The sequence below is a fragment of the Microcaecilia unicolor genome, chromosome 1, assembly GCF_901765095.1.
Source record: "Microcaecilia unicolor chromosome 1, aMicUni1.1, whole genome shotgun sequence".
NCBI classification, from domain to species: Eukaryota; Metazoa; Chordata; class Amphibia; order Gymnophiona; family Siphonopidae; genus Microcaecilia; species Microcaecilia unicolor.
This window is the reverse complement of record NC_044031.1, coordinates 624,878,072-624,890,962: the sequence shown is the minus strand read 5'-3', so window position 1 is coordinate 624,890,962 and position 12,891 is coordinate 624,878,072. Positions and strand designations below refer to the sequence as shown.

Sequence of the window (12,891 nt, the reverse complement as noted above, 5' to 3'; positions counted from 1 at the left end):
TTGTGAGGCAGGATTCCCCAGGGAGGTACTTACTGACAGGGGAACAAATTTTATGTCTCGCACCTTGCAGCAAGACAGGGAAGCATTCCAGATTAGGCACATATGCACATCAGCCTACCATCCCCAGACTAATAGTTGAGCGGTTCAATAGAACGCTTAAGGGAATGCTTAAGAGGGGGTTAGGCTCAAAGCAAGAGAACTGGGATCAACTATTGCCCTTTGTGCTTTATGCATGTTGGGAGGCGACCCAGGCCTCCTTGGAGGTGTCGCCCAGGGGCGTAGCCACGGGTGGGCCTGGGCCCACCCAATTTGGGCTCAGGCCCACCCAGCGGGCCTTCTTTCCCCTCCCTCCGTCGGGCAGCGCCAGCCTAACTGTACAATAAAGCTGCACGGCACCGGGACCGTCAGCATGCTGCTGTTAGCTCCTACCTTGTCATCTTTCGGCAGAGGTGTTAGTTCTGCTGCTAAATCTGCGGCGGATCCACGCGGTGCCAGGGCTGTCTCTCTGTACGCTGCTGCGACTGCTTCCTCTGTGCTAGCCCCGCCTCTTCAGAAAGAGTATCGGAGGTGAGGTGGGGCTAGCGCAGAGGAAGCAGTCGCAGCAGCGTACAGAGAGACAGCTTGGCACCGCGTGGATCCGCTGCAGGTTTAGCAGCAGAACTAACACCTCTGCCGAAAGATGACAAGGTAGGAGCTAGCGGTAGCATGCTGATGGACCCGGTGCCGTGCAGCTTTGTTGTACAGTTAGGCTAGCGCTGCCCGACGGAGGGAGGGGAAAGAAGGCCCATTGGGTGCCAGTAGGTGGTGCCGGAGAAACCTGCAGCGGTGGCTTGGGGGGAGGGGGGGTTCGGGGCAGTGGGTAGAGAGCCAATTTTGGGGAGAGGGGGGAGAGAGAAAATTTTGTGCCCACCCACTTTGTGCTCAGGCCCACCCAAAATTGGCTGTCCGGCTACGCCACTGGTGTCGCCCTTTGAGTTAATGTTTGGAAGACGACCCAGAGGAGCCCTAGATATTATAAAGGAGCAGTGGGTTACCCCTGAGCCCCTGGATAGTTCAGTAGTGTCCTACCTTTATGATATGAATGGGAGGTTAAATAGATTGAGGAAATATTCACAGGAAAAGCTGAGGCGTAGTCAAGAGTATCTGAAAGAATATTATGATCGGGGAACTCAGTGGAGGGAGTTTAAGGAGGGGGACAAGGTTTTAATCCTGGTGTCTGAGTCACCCCATAAGTTTGCTGCTAGGTGGAGGGGTCCCTGGATGGTGAAGAGGAAGAAGGGTCTCCTCGTGTACGAGGTGGCTAGTGAAAAGGGAAAGGCCTAGACCTTCCATATTAATATGATGATACCCTGGACTGAAAGAGAGGGGTTGTTGGTCAGTCCTGGGGAGGAGCCAGAGGAAGAACTGGGGCCACTAATAACGGACATTTTTAAGCCAGGGGTGCCTGGGGTTAATCCCCAATGGGACCGGGCCCAACAGCAGGAAATGAAGGAGTTGATGGTGGAGTTTGAAGATGTACTAACTCCGTGTACAGGGCAGACTTGCCTCCTGGAGCAGGCAGAGGCCCTATAAGCTCTCCCCCCCAAAAAGGCAGGAAGTAACCAAGCAAGTACAAGAAATGTTAGAATTTGGGGTAATCGAGGAGTCCAACAGTCCCTGGTCCAGTCCAGTGGTGTTAGTGCCTAAAGCTGACGGGTCATGGAGGTTCTGCATTGACTTCCATCAGCTTTACACTATTTCACGAGCCGATGCTTATCCCATGCCCCGCATTGATGAGCTGTTGGACAGGCTGGGAATGGCTAAGTTTCTCACCACCTTAGATCTGACCAAGAGGTATTGGCAGATACCGCTCACAAGGGAAGCTCGACCCAAGACAGCCTTCAGTACCCCGCTCGGGCTATACCAGTTCACCAGATTACCGTTTGGATTGAACTCAGTGGCGGCTAGTTGCCAACGCTTGTTAACCGGGTGCTAAGGTCCCATCAAGATTACGCCGCCGCTTATATGGATGATGTAGAAATCCATAGCAGGGACTGGAGCACACATGTAGCGTGGGTTCGGGCTGTCTTAAAATCCTTCAGAGAGGCAGGTTTAACCCTAAACCCACAAAAATGTCACTTTGCCCAGCATAGGGTAAAATACTTGGGCTATGAGGTGGGACAGGGGGAGGTAAGGCCCCTCTTAGATAAGGTTAGGAGTATTCAAGAGTTTCCCCTACCCTGTACAAAACAACAGTTGCGGGGTTTCCTAGGACTGATAGGCTATTATAGAAGGTTCATTCCTCATTTCTCCTCCCTGTCTACACCATTAACAGACATGCTAAAGAATAAGAACCCTAATCAGTTGAAGTGTGGGGAGGGGGAGAGGCAGGTATATTACAGCAGGCTCTATGTCAGGAGCCAGTACTTAGGGCAGTAGATTTTTCAAAATCCTTTATTCTCCAGACGGATGCCTCTGGGGTGGGGCTGGGGGCAGTGTTGTCCCAGGAGCACCAAGGAGAGGAGCATCCGATACTGTACTTGAGTAGGAAACTGCTTCCTCATGAAATCAATCACTCCACCATCGAGAAAGAGTGCCTGGCCATCAGATGGGCGGTCCAGGCATGCCAGGTCTATTTGGAAGGGAGGGAATTTAAATTAATAACAGACCATGCTCCTCAATAATAATGCGTGGCTAATGAGATGGTGTCTGGCCTTACAGCCTTTCCGTTACTCAGTAGAGCACCGCCCTGGGAGGATGTTGAGCAATGTGGATGCTCTGTCCAGGATTGCGGAGCCTTGCTTTGAAACTTCGGAGCTAGGGAGATGCAATCGCTTAAGGGGGGGGGGGTATGTAAGGAATATGAGGAAAAGCGGGAGAATTAAAGCGCAAGGGGGAAGGAGGGGGCTGGAGAGAGAAAAAGAGAGGGTTCTTTTTCCCCTGAAGAATGGAGGAAAGGGAAAAACTACAACTCCCAACAGCCCCTGAGTAGGACATACCAGAAACAGGGCTATTCCCAACAGCCCCCAGAGGTTGCTAGGAGAAGGACAAGAGTGGGGGATTGGGAAAAACTGTCACAGAGAACTAGGCTAAGTGGAGAGGTTCTGAGCCTACCCAATCAGGGAGATGAGGAGCAGCTGAGCGGTGGGTGTGGTGAAGAATCCATTGACTGGCAAGGGGAAGAAAATGGGGAGGAGGGAAGACAAGAGGAGCCGATGGATACTTCTGCTATGGCTAAACTGGGAGGCACCCAGGTGAAACAGCAGCTGGCTGCATGGTATGAAGGCTTGGTAGAAAAAGGGAAAAGGTGGCTAGCCCAGAAGGGGAGTTAAGATAGCATGTTTACAACTGTTGGGTATTGGGGTGGTGGTCAGGAGGTAGTGCTGGCCAAGTTGGGTGGGACCCTTTTACTCTCCCTGTGGTGATTAAGAGAGGAGGGAGAGGGGAAAGGTAGTTCCCTGTGGTGATTAAGAGAGGAGGGAGAGAGGAAAGGTAGTGCCCTGCTACTGCTTTATATGAACTGCTGGGTTTTTTTTTCTTTGAACTGCTGTGTTTTGGTAGGGTTACCATATGTCCGGATTTACCCGGACATGTCCTCTTTTTGAGGTCATGTCCGGGCAACTGGATGGGTCGTCCTAGGATGGCCCGCCCACCAGCCTGCCCGTTTGTCCAGAAATCCGGATAAATGGGCAGATTGCTAGCCTCCCCTCCCCTTACTTACTTTCTACTGCCCTGGTGGTCTAGTGACCTCTTCCACCTTCGAGCCAGGAAAGAGCCCCCTCTTTCCTGCCCGGAGCGCTGCCCTGCATGCATCCCTCCTGTTGGTGATCTTGGCGCCGATTCAAAATGGCCGCCGAGAGTTGAAGTGACCTTGTGAGACTTCAACTCTTGGTGGCCATTTTGAATCGGCGCCAAGATCACCAACAGGAAGGATGCATGCAGGGCAGCGCTCCGGGCAGGAAAGAGGGGGCTCTTTCCTGCCCCGAAGAGGTCACTGGACCACCAGGGCAGTAGTAAGGTAAGGGGAGGGGGGTGACGGAGTGTGTGACAGGGGGGAGTGGAAAATGTGACAAGGGGTAGAGCGGGGTGTGACAGGGGGCGGGGTGGGGTGTGACAGGGGGCGGGGTATGTGTCCTTTTTGGGGGACAAAATATGGTAACCCTATGTTTGGGAACTGCTTGGCATGAACTGCTGGGATGTCTTCTTTGAACTCTTTGAACTGCTGTGTTTTGGGAATTGCTTGGCATAAACTGCTTTGTATGTTATATGTAAAAGATCTTCCTTAATTTCAGCAAATGCTGTAGTGTTGCTTGCCTCACAGGAATTGTATGAATGGGGATCTCAGGAGGTGCTCTAGAGTTAGAATTGATGAGTACCTCACCTCAGAAGATAAGACGGCTTCTAAATGACAATCTCACCATTATGAGAGCAAATGGAAACCAAATCTGTGGCTGAAATTTGTCACTGCCCCTGAATAGCACCCCTCTCACCTCTGCCACTACCACCCGTCTCACTCCCACTGCTGCTGCCATCACACACAGCCTCCCTTCCCCCCTCCCGGGCCCATCCATCAGTTCCCCCCCCCCCCCCCCCCGGGGCATAACTTAGGTGCCCTGGTGCTCTAGTAGCATAACTGGGGAAGGAGCAATTCACAGTCACTCCTGACCCTGCTGCCTCTGCCACCAAAATGGCTGCCAAGACCTTCAGAGGCAATCTGGAGTCCGGCACAGCTTTCAGGCAGCATAGGCAGGCGTGACTGTGAATCGCTTCTGCCCTAGGTAGGCTACTAGACCATCAGGGCACCTAAGACAGGATGGGGGGCAGGGAGCGCATGCGGGAGGGGGACAGGGAGGCTGTGTATGGTGGCTGTGGGGGGACAGGAGACTGTGTGCAGTGGTTGTGGTCCGGGGAGGGGGAGGAGAATTTGGTATTAGCTAAAAATTAAGTAGTATTTTTAGCCAAAACTGAAACATGGCCAAATTAGAGACTTCTGGGCCTGTTATTTCTGTATGGTGTATAGCGCTGCGTATGCCTTGTAGTGCTGTAGAAATGATAAATAGTAGTAGTTTCAGCGTTAAAGCCAAAACTGAAATTTGGTCGGCCTCTAGTTATTATACACAGCATCTTACTCACCATGTCCCAAATCCTCAAAGGGCTGATGGAATTTTTGTAGGTTATTTACGACATCCAAGAACTTCCAACATGCATCCTCTCCTTTTCTCAGTACTGTGTTCAGCACCATCCTCGCTTTCTTTTCTGGATCTACCTCTTCAAACAGTCTGAAGTACTCGTCCTGTGTGATGAGGAGCTGAGAGTCTATTTCATCCAGCACAGTATCCATATCCCTCAGCATCACCTCCATCATCCTCTTCCTTGACCTGCGCACAGTCTTAGCTGATGTCTCTAGTCCAGACATCATCATTGTCTATAAATTACAGGATGTGAAAATAACAAATAACAAACAGAAGTCATGAAAAAATACACACTGCTCATTGTGGTAGTGCCTATAAAGTACTATTAATAAGGACAACTTTATACTAGTATTTGTTGTTTCTAATCACCATATAGAAAATAAAGTGAAGAATTTATGGTACTTTTATGTTCAAACAGACTGACATTTACATAGTAACATAGTAGATGACGGCAGAAAAAGACCTGCACGGTCCATCCAGTCTGCCCAACAAGATAACTCATATGTGCTACTTTTTGTGTATACCCTACTTTGATTTGTACCTGTGCTCTTCAGGGCACAGACCATGTAAGTCTGCCCAGGACTATCCCCGCCTCCCAACCACTGGCTCTGGCACAGACCGTATAAGTCTGCCCAGCTCTATCCTCGCCTCCCAACCACTGGCTCTGGCACAGGCCGTACAAGTCTGCCCAGCACTATCCCCGCCTCCCAACCACCAGTCCTGCTTCCCACCACCGGCTCTGGCACAGACCGTATAAGTCTTCCCAGCACTATCCCCACCTCCCTACCACCAGCCCCGCCTCCCGATCTTGACTAAGCTCCTGAGGATCCATTCCTTCGGCACAGGATTCCTTTATGCTTATCCCACGCATGTTTGAATTCCGACACACACCTGATATCATAGTAATCAAAACTTTTCATTGACACTGAGCTATCAGGAGACACAAGAATTAAAAATAGGGAAAAATTAACAAAAAATGTTGAAACTTGACAACAGAAATGGCAAGTCTCTGGAACAAGCCATGTTAGGTTATCTCTATTGTAGGAGCCTTAGGCAGTATTAAACTAAGGTTGAACAAATTTCTACAAAACCATGAAATTTAAGATTTAACAGCAGCAGACTTACAAAAAAAACAGTTGTGCTATGCTCAAGCTATATTTTACGGGCGGCGTCGGAGGTGGGGTTAATGACGTTTAGGAGGCGGGGTTTATGACGTATGGGAGGCGGGGTTTCACTGTGCGGTTTGGGGCGGGGAATTTTTTTTAAATCTGGTGGCACTGGCAAGCAACTCAAAGAATTAAAGAAACGTTGCTGGTGGGGAACGGCGGGTTGGATTTTGCCATGGGCTCTTCAAAAAAGCATAAGACTAGAGAAAAGGTAGCAGTTGGGGCCAAGGAAGATACGGCGTCGGCTCCTGCACGCCATCGTCAACATAAGAAGCACAGGCACCGCGAGAAGGAGCGCAGGAAGCGTTCCCGCAGCCCAAGGGAACGGGGTCGAGGGGGAAATTGTGCAGGAGAGAGGAGAAACCGCAGCAGGGAGGAGGCAGGAGTCAGTGAGAGGCTGATCAAGCGCGAGAGACGCGACCCTGGCTATCAGGATGTTCCTGGGCCAAAGTCTGCCTCTGGTGATGCTTCTCTCAGCATTGAGGAAACTAACAAACTACGAGCAAAGCTAGGCCTGAAACCTCTGGAAGTAAATACAGTGAAAAATGAATCTGGCAGTAAGGAGGACCCAGTGGCAGCTGACGTGATTAACCCCATTGTCCTAAAGCAACAACAAGAGCTACGGGAAAAGTTGGCTGCAGCCAAGGAGAAGCGCCTCTTGAATCAGAAACTAGGGAAGGTTAAATCCCTGGGAGAGGATGAGCTCTGGCTCGATGATACCGCAGCCTGGATTGAAAGAAGCCGCATGCTCCAGCTTGAAAGGGAGATGGCAGATAAAAGGGCGAAGCTCCTAGAAGAGATGGAAGAAGAATTTGGCATCAGCGGACTCATGAAGGAAGAGTTCAGGCATGCGAAAGAGCGTAGGTACACCTCTAAGGATCTTCAGGGACTAACAGTGGAACACAACAGAGACTCTTTCAGGGAAGGTGAGACCATCATTCTCACCCTCAAAGACAAAGGTGTTCTGGATGAGGATGACAGCGACGTTCTGCTAAATGTCAACTTGGTGGACAATGAGAAGGCCAGGAGGAACGCAGAGCTGAAGAAAAAGAAGCCAGAGTATAAACCATATGAGGAAGAAGAGAGTGTGGATGACATGGCCATATTCAAGCAGAAGACCATTCTTTCCAAATATGATGAGGAGATTGATGGAGAGAAGAAGAAATCATTCAAACTGGATTCGGGAGGGGTGGCAGATGGCTCCTGGGAGAAAGAATTGCAAAGCATTCAGGATGCCCTGTGGAAGCAGGCCCAGACGCTGGATATGCCGCAACTCCGTCAGGCCTCAGAGTACTACACCCCTGAAGAAATGGTTTCCTTCAAAAAGATGAGACGGCGAGTGAAGAGGATACGCAAGAAGGAGAAAAAGGTGGTGAAGGCAGAGGACTTGCTGCCTTTTTGTAACGATATTACAGATGAAGATTTCGGATCTAGACAGCGAGGACGAGGGCGGCAGCACCTGCCAGAGGAGAAACAAGAGGAGAAAGAAGCAGCTTCAGCTGCATTCTGGGAGAAACTAGCACAGTCAGATGATATGCGTGTGGAGAACATGGAAATAAGTGATGATGTAGGAGAGAGAAACTCCCCCCTGACTCTTGAGGAGGATGAAGCTGAGCTGGAGCTGCAGAAGCAACTAGAGAGAGGACGGAAGCTGAAACAGACTCAGCACCTGAAGGATAGTGGTGAGAAGGTTTTGCACATGGTGAGGAGGCTAGACACACGCACAAACTGGGATGAGGATGACAATGACCCGGAAAGGAAAGGGAATATCGTCTTCAATGCCACATCAGAGTTCTGTCGGACTCTGGGAGAGATCCCTACTTATGGACTAGCTGGCAACAGGGAGGACGAAGAAGACCTCATGGATTTTGAGCATGAGGAGGATAAGACTTCTGAGCAGGATGTGGAGTCAGACCAAGAAGAGAACCTGGGCTGGAGTACTGTCAACCTAAACGAAGAAAAGCAGCAACAGGGTTTCTCAACTTCTTCTTCCACCATCCTGGATGAGGAGCCCATTGTGAACAGGGGTCTTGCTGCTGCACTCCTCTTGTGCCAGAACAAAGGTCTGCTGGAAACAACAGTGCAGAAGGTGGCACGAGTGAAGGCACCGAGCAAAACACTGCTCTCAGCGGTATATTGCATCGAGGATAAAATGGCAATCGATGATAAGTTTAGTCGCCGGGAGGAGTACAGGGGCTTCACACAGGAGTTCAAGGAGAAGGACAGCTACAAGCCAGATGTGAAGATTGAATATGTGGATGAGACAGGCAGGAAGCTTACGCAGAAAGAGGCCTTTCGACAGCTTTCACACCGTTTCCATGGGAAGGGCTCAGGGAAGATGAAGACGGAGCGACGTATGAAGAAACTGGATGAGGAAGCGCTGTTGAAAAAGATGAGTTCTAGTGACACCCCGTTGGGCACTGTGGCCCTGCTGCAGGAGAAACAGAAGGCCCAGAAGACACCATACATTGTGCTGAGTGGCAGTGGGAAGAGCATGAATGCAAACACCATCACCAAATGATTTGATATGGAACATGTCATAGGAGACAACAGCTTGGTTTGTGGCCGATTCCCTGTGGAACACAGATTTTTGCCCATACTAGGAACTGTTCCCAGGATTGTAGGCAGGAATACTAGAAGAACCACACTGGTTTAGTGCACACTGACTCTCCTTATTCTCTCAATGAAAACCAGTGCAAATGTACCCACATTAGAGAGATGGACTGCTCCATGCTACACTACTGAAGACCATTCTTTCCATTATTTGGTAAGACACTACTGAAGAAGCCACAAGCTGGGTTCGATTGGAAATGATTGAACTCCTGATCATAAAATGAGCTGTTGGCAGCCTTTATTTTGTGTATTTAAATAAACATTCTCTGCCTATTAAAAAAAAAAAGCTATATTTTACAACAATACTTAAGCTGGGTGAAGCTCAAATTCTCCTGTGATACCAGACAAATCTTTTTGTATTATGCACCATATTTTGACTGATAGCAAATGCAGACTATGTAATAAAAGAGGGAAAAAAACCCATTGACCACTTGCTTTGTGAATATAGTAAAATTGTCCAAACTGACTATAAACAGCGTCCCAACAGGACAGCCACAACAACCCACTGGAGCATGTGCAAGAAGTATGACTTTAAAGTCAATAAATAGTGGCATAACCATCTGTAAAAATCTGTATCTTTATACACCTCAGGAACTCTCTACAGTCACCTTCATTAATATTCAAACGGAGCTCATAGCACATATTTATAAGTTCCCTACACCTTAACTCTTTATTTAAAAAACTTTTTAGACACTTTAGAAATACTTTAAATATTAATTTAAGTGAAAAGGTGTTCATGCAGGTCTCCTTTGAGCCTACAGCGCAAGCGCATGTGCCCAAAATCGTGCTGTTTTTGTGTCATTTATGGGCTTTACTGACCCCTCTCATATCCCAGCAGCTTTAGGTACACAAACCTCTAAAATGCACCATTTGCGATTGTGCAATAGTGCCGATCACGCCATGATACAAATTTACAATAAATAAACCCTTCTATGGGTTAAAATAGATATACCCCCACTTTTAATTTATAAAACATTGGTGGCTTCCCTAGCTCCAAAATTCCTCTGGAGCTATTGGGTCAATTAAACCAACTGCGCACGCGTGTGTGATATCATCAATGATGTCACCACCCAACACAGTATCGTGCCTGTCCCCACAGCATTTCCCAGGGCACACCAAGGCCCAGCACCACCAGGGGGCTCTCCCAAATGCCCACACCGGCCCTCTGACCCCAGGGCGGCCTGGAACGAGAGCATCTACTGCAGGATCGCAACCACCATGACCCTGACCCATAAGCACTCAGAATGCCTGCCCCAATTCCCTGAGCCCTTCCCAGGTAAAAATAAATTAATTTTAACCATGGGTTACATCAGGATTTGATCCAGCATCACTTGTACTCTTGCTCCTTTATTTCCTGCTGATTTCTCAGACCTTGCACTTTCGGAACAAGTTGAAATTTGGAATAGGACACTCCATGATGCTTTTGATTCCATTGCTTCTCTGTTAAATCATGCTCTTGCAATTCTTGGTATCATGCAGGTCTCTACCTGCTAAAATGCCAAGTTAGACAAGCCGAGAGACATTGGCGCTGGACTAACGCTTCTGCAGTGATCACCGCACATAAAGTTATTCATAGGATCTATCATAAAGAGGTTATTAAGGCACAAAGAAATTATTCTAACTTGGTAGTTTCAGCACCAAATCAAACTGAGAAGCTTTTTTAAAATCACGAACCTAGTTTCTGCCTTGAAAACCTAACAGGTGTTCCTCAGAGCTATGTTCTATCTTCTCTCCTCTTCAATATCTTCCTTAGTTCCCTTACTTCTCTCATCTAGTCTCATGGGATCTTGGCCTGATGATATTCTTTTAGAAATCCCAGTTCACCCTCTACCTCTTGATTTCTCTCAATTGTAGCATTATCTGAACACTGTATCCTCTTGGCTGAAGACCAATTGTTTGGTTCTTAATCCTTCTAAATACATCACTTGTTGAATTACCAGTTCACCTCCTTCAAATATCTGTGTGTCGTTACTGATCCAGCCCTCTCTTTTGAGCCACAAATTAGTAGTGCGTTTGGGCTTTGCATCAGTTCAGATCCATGCACAGTCTTCTGGATCCCAGAGCCCAAATGGGTTTTCTTTATGAAGCCATTCTTAACACCTCTAATTATTCTCATACCTTACACTAAGATTATCGGCTTTTGTCTCTCCTAGAATGTAAACCACACTGAACCCTGGAAAGGGGATATTAGCGTTATACAAGAATTAATTTGATTTGATGTCTAGACTATGCAAATGTAGTCTATGCTGATCTTCCATCTTCTCAAACATCTCCAGTCAGTTCAGAGTACTGTTATTTGCATTTAATCTCGTGCTAGTAAATTTGCGAGGCCACCGCTTGAAGTCTTGGCAGCCATTTTAAAAAAGCGGTGACAGCAAGAGGATCAGCGGCAACGGGAAGGAAAGAATCTTTCCTTCCCCAAAGAAGCCACTAGTTCACCAGGGTGCTTTGAGGTATGTGACAGGAGGGTATCCAAGGCTGAAGGGGAGGTAGATGGATGCAGTCGTTAGTTCGTGCGTATGTGGGTGGGTGGGTGGGAGGAGACTGTAAAAGGTGGGAGTGTGGGTGCAGGGAGGAGGGAAAAAGATTGGTAAGGGGCAAGGATGTTAGATGGAGAACAGGAGATGGTACTAGGCTATCTAGCCCATAATATGGGTTGAAGTCAGTAGGCGGAGATGGCTGACACACTGGTTCACCCAAAACAGTAGCAACTGCTGTTGAAAACAATAGCAAAAGATTATGAGAACTAATGGACTGCCTATGTGTGAACCATCTGTAAAAAGTCTAAAGCTGTTCCAGTTGGATAGGCAGTGCCTCAAAAGGTGGAGAATAAAGATTTATTTTTACTTATTTGACAGCTTTTTAGTTTATTTGAAAGCTTCCCATATGTAGATATAAATATCATGAAATGAAAACTAAATATCATTAAAACAGCTTCAAAAATTATTGTAGCTGGTAGAAACAGCACCAATAAAGGCTGTATTTTGTGCTAATTTTTCTACACTATTCTATACAATACAGTAATACATGGCCAAATTTCAGCGAGGATATCAAGTTTACTGATGGGTTTGTCTTAACTGTTGTTGTAATCTGCCTTGGGAAGCCTAATGTTATAAAGATTGGAAGTAAAATTAAACTCTCCTTTCATTGGGGCACATGGAATCACATCTTCATCATATCTCTTTTGTACAAATGGATTATTCTGTTTTGAGCATATTTCAGGGGGCAGACTCAAGAAAAATGTCAGGAAGTATTTTTTCACGGAAAGAGTAGTGGATGCTTGGAATGCCCTCCCGCGGGAGGTGGTGGAAATGAAAACGGTAACGGATTTCAAACATGCGTGGGATAAGCATAAAGGAATCCTGTACCGAAGGAATGGATCCTCAGGAGCTTAGTCAAGATCGGGAGGTGGGGCTGGTGGTAGGGAGGCGGGGATAGTGCTGGGCAGACTTGTACGGTCTGTGCCAGAGTCGGTGGTTGGGAGGCGAGGATAGAGCTGGGCAGACTTATATGGTCTGTGCCAGAGCCAGTGGTTGGGAGGCGGGGCTGGTGGTTGGGAGGCGGGGATAGTCCTGGGCAGACTTACATGGTCTGTGCCCTGAAGAGCACAGGTACAAATCAAAGTAGGGTATACACAAAAAGTAGCACAAATGAGTTATCTTGTTGGGCAGACTGGATGGACCGTGCAGGTCTTTTTCTGCCGTCATCTACTGTATGTTTTCATAAGTCAAAATAATAATAAATAAATATTTTCTTTCATGCAGATCTCTTTTTTGGGGAGGGGGGCAAGATGACTGTGGTGCAGTGTGGAAGGGACTGGGTGGGCTGGGGACTGGGATGGAAGAAATTACTTGTAGCAGGGACATGCGGGGATGGATTAGATTCCCACAGGGACGGGTTAGATTTCTGTCCCTGTACAACTCTCTACACAATAGGCAAGC

The 12,891-nt window shown here is 47.9% G+C and overlaps 1 pseudogene; it reads left to right on the top strand.

Moving 5' to 3' along the window:
- Positions 1-6,479: 6,479 nt before the first annotated feature.
- LOC115460486 lies at positions 6,480-9,331 on the top strand (annotated as a pseudogene).
- The last annotated feature ends 3,560 nt before the right edge of the window (positions 9,332-12,891 follow it).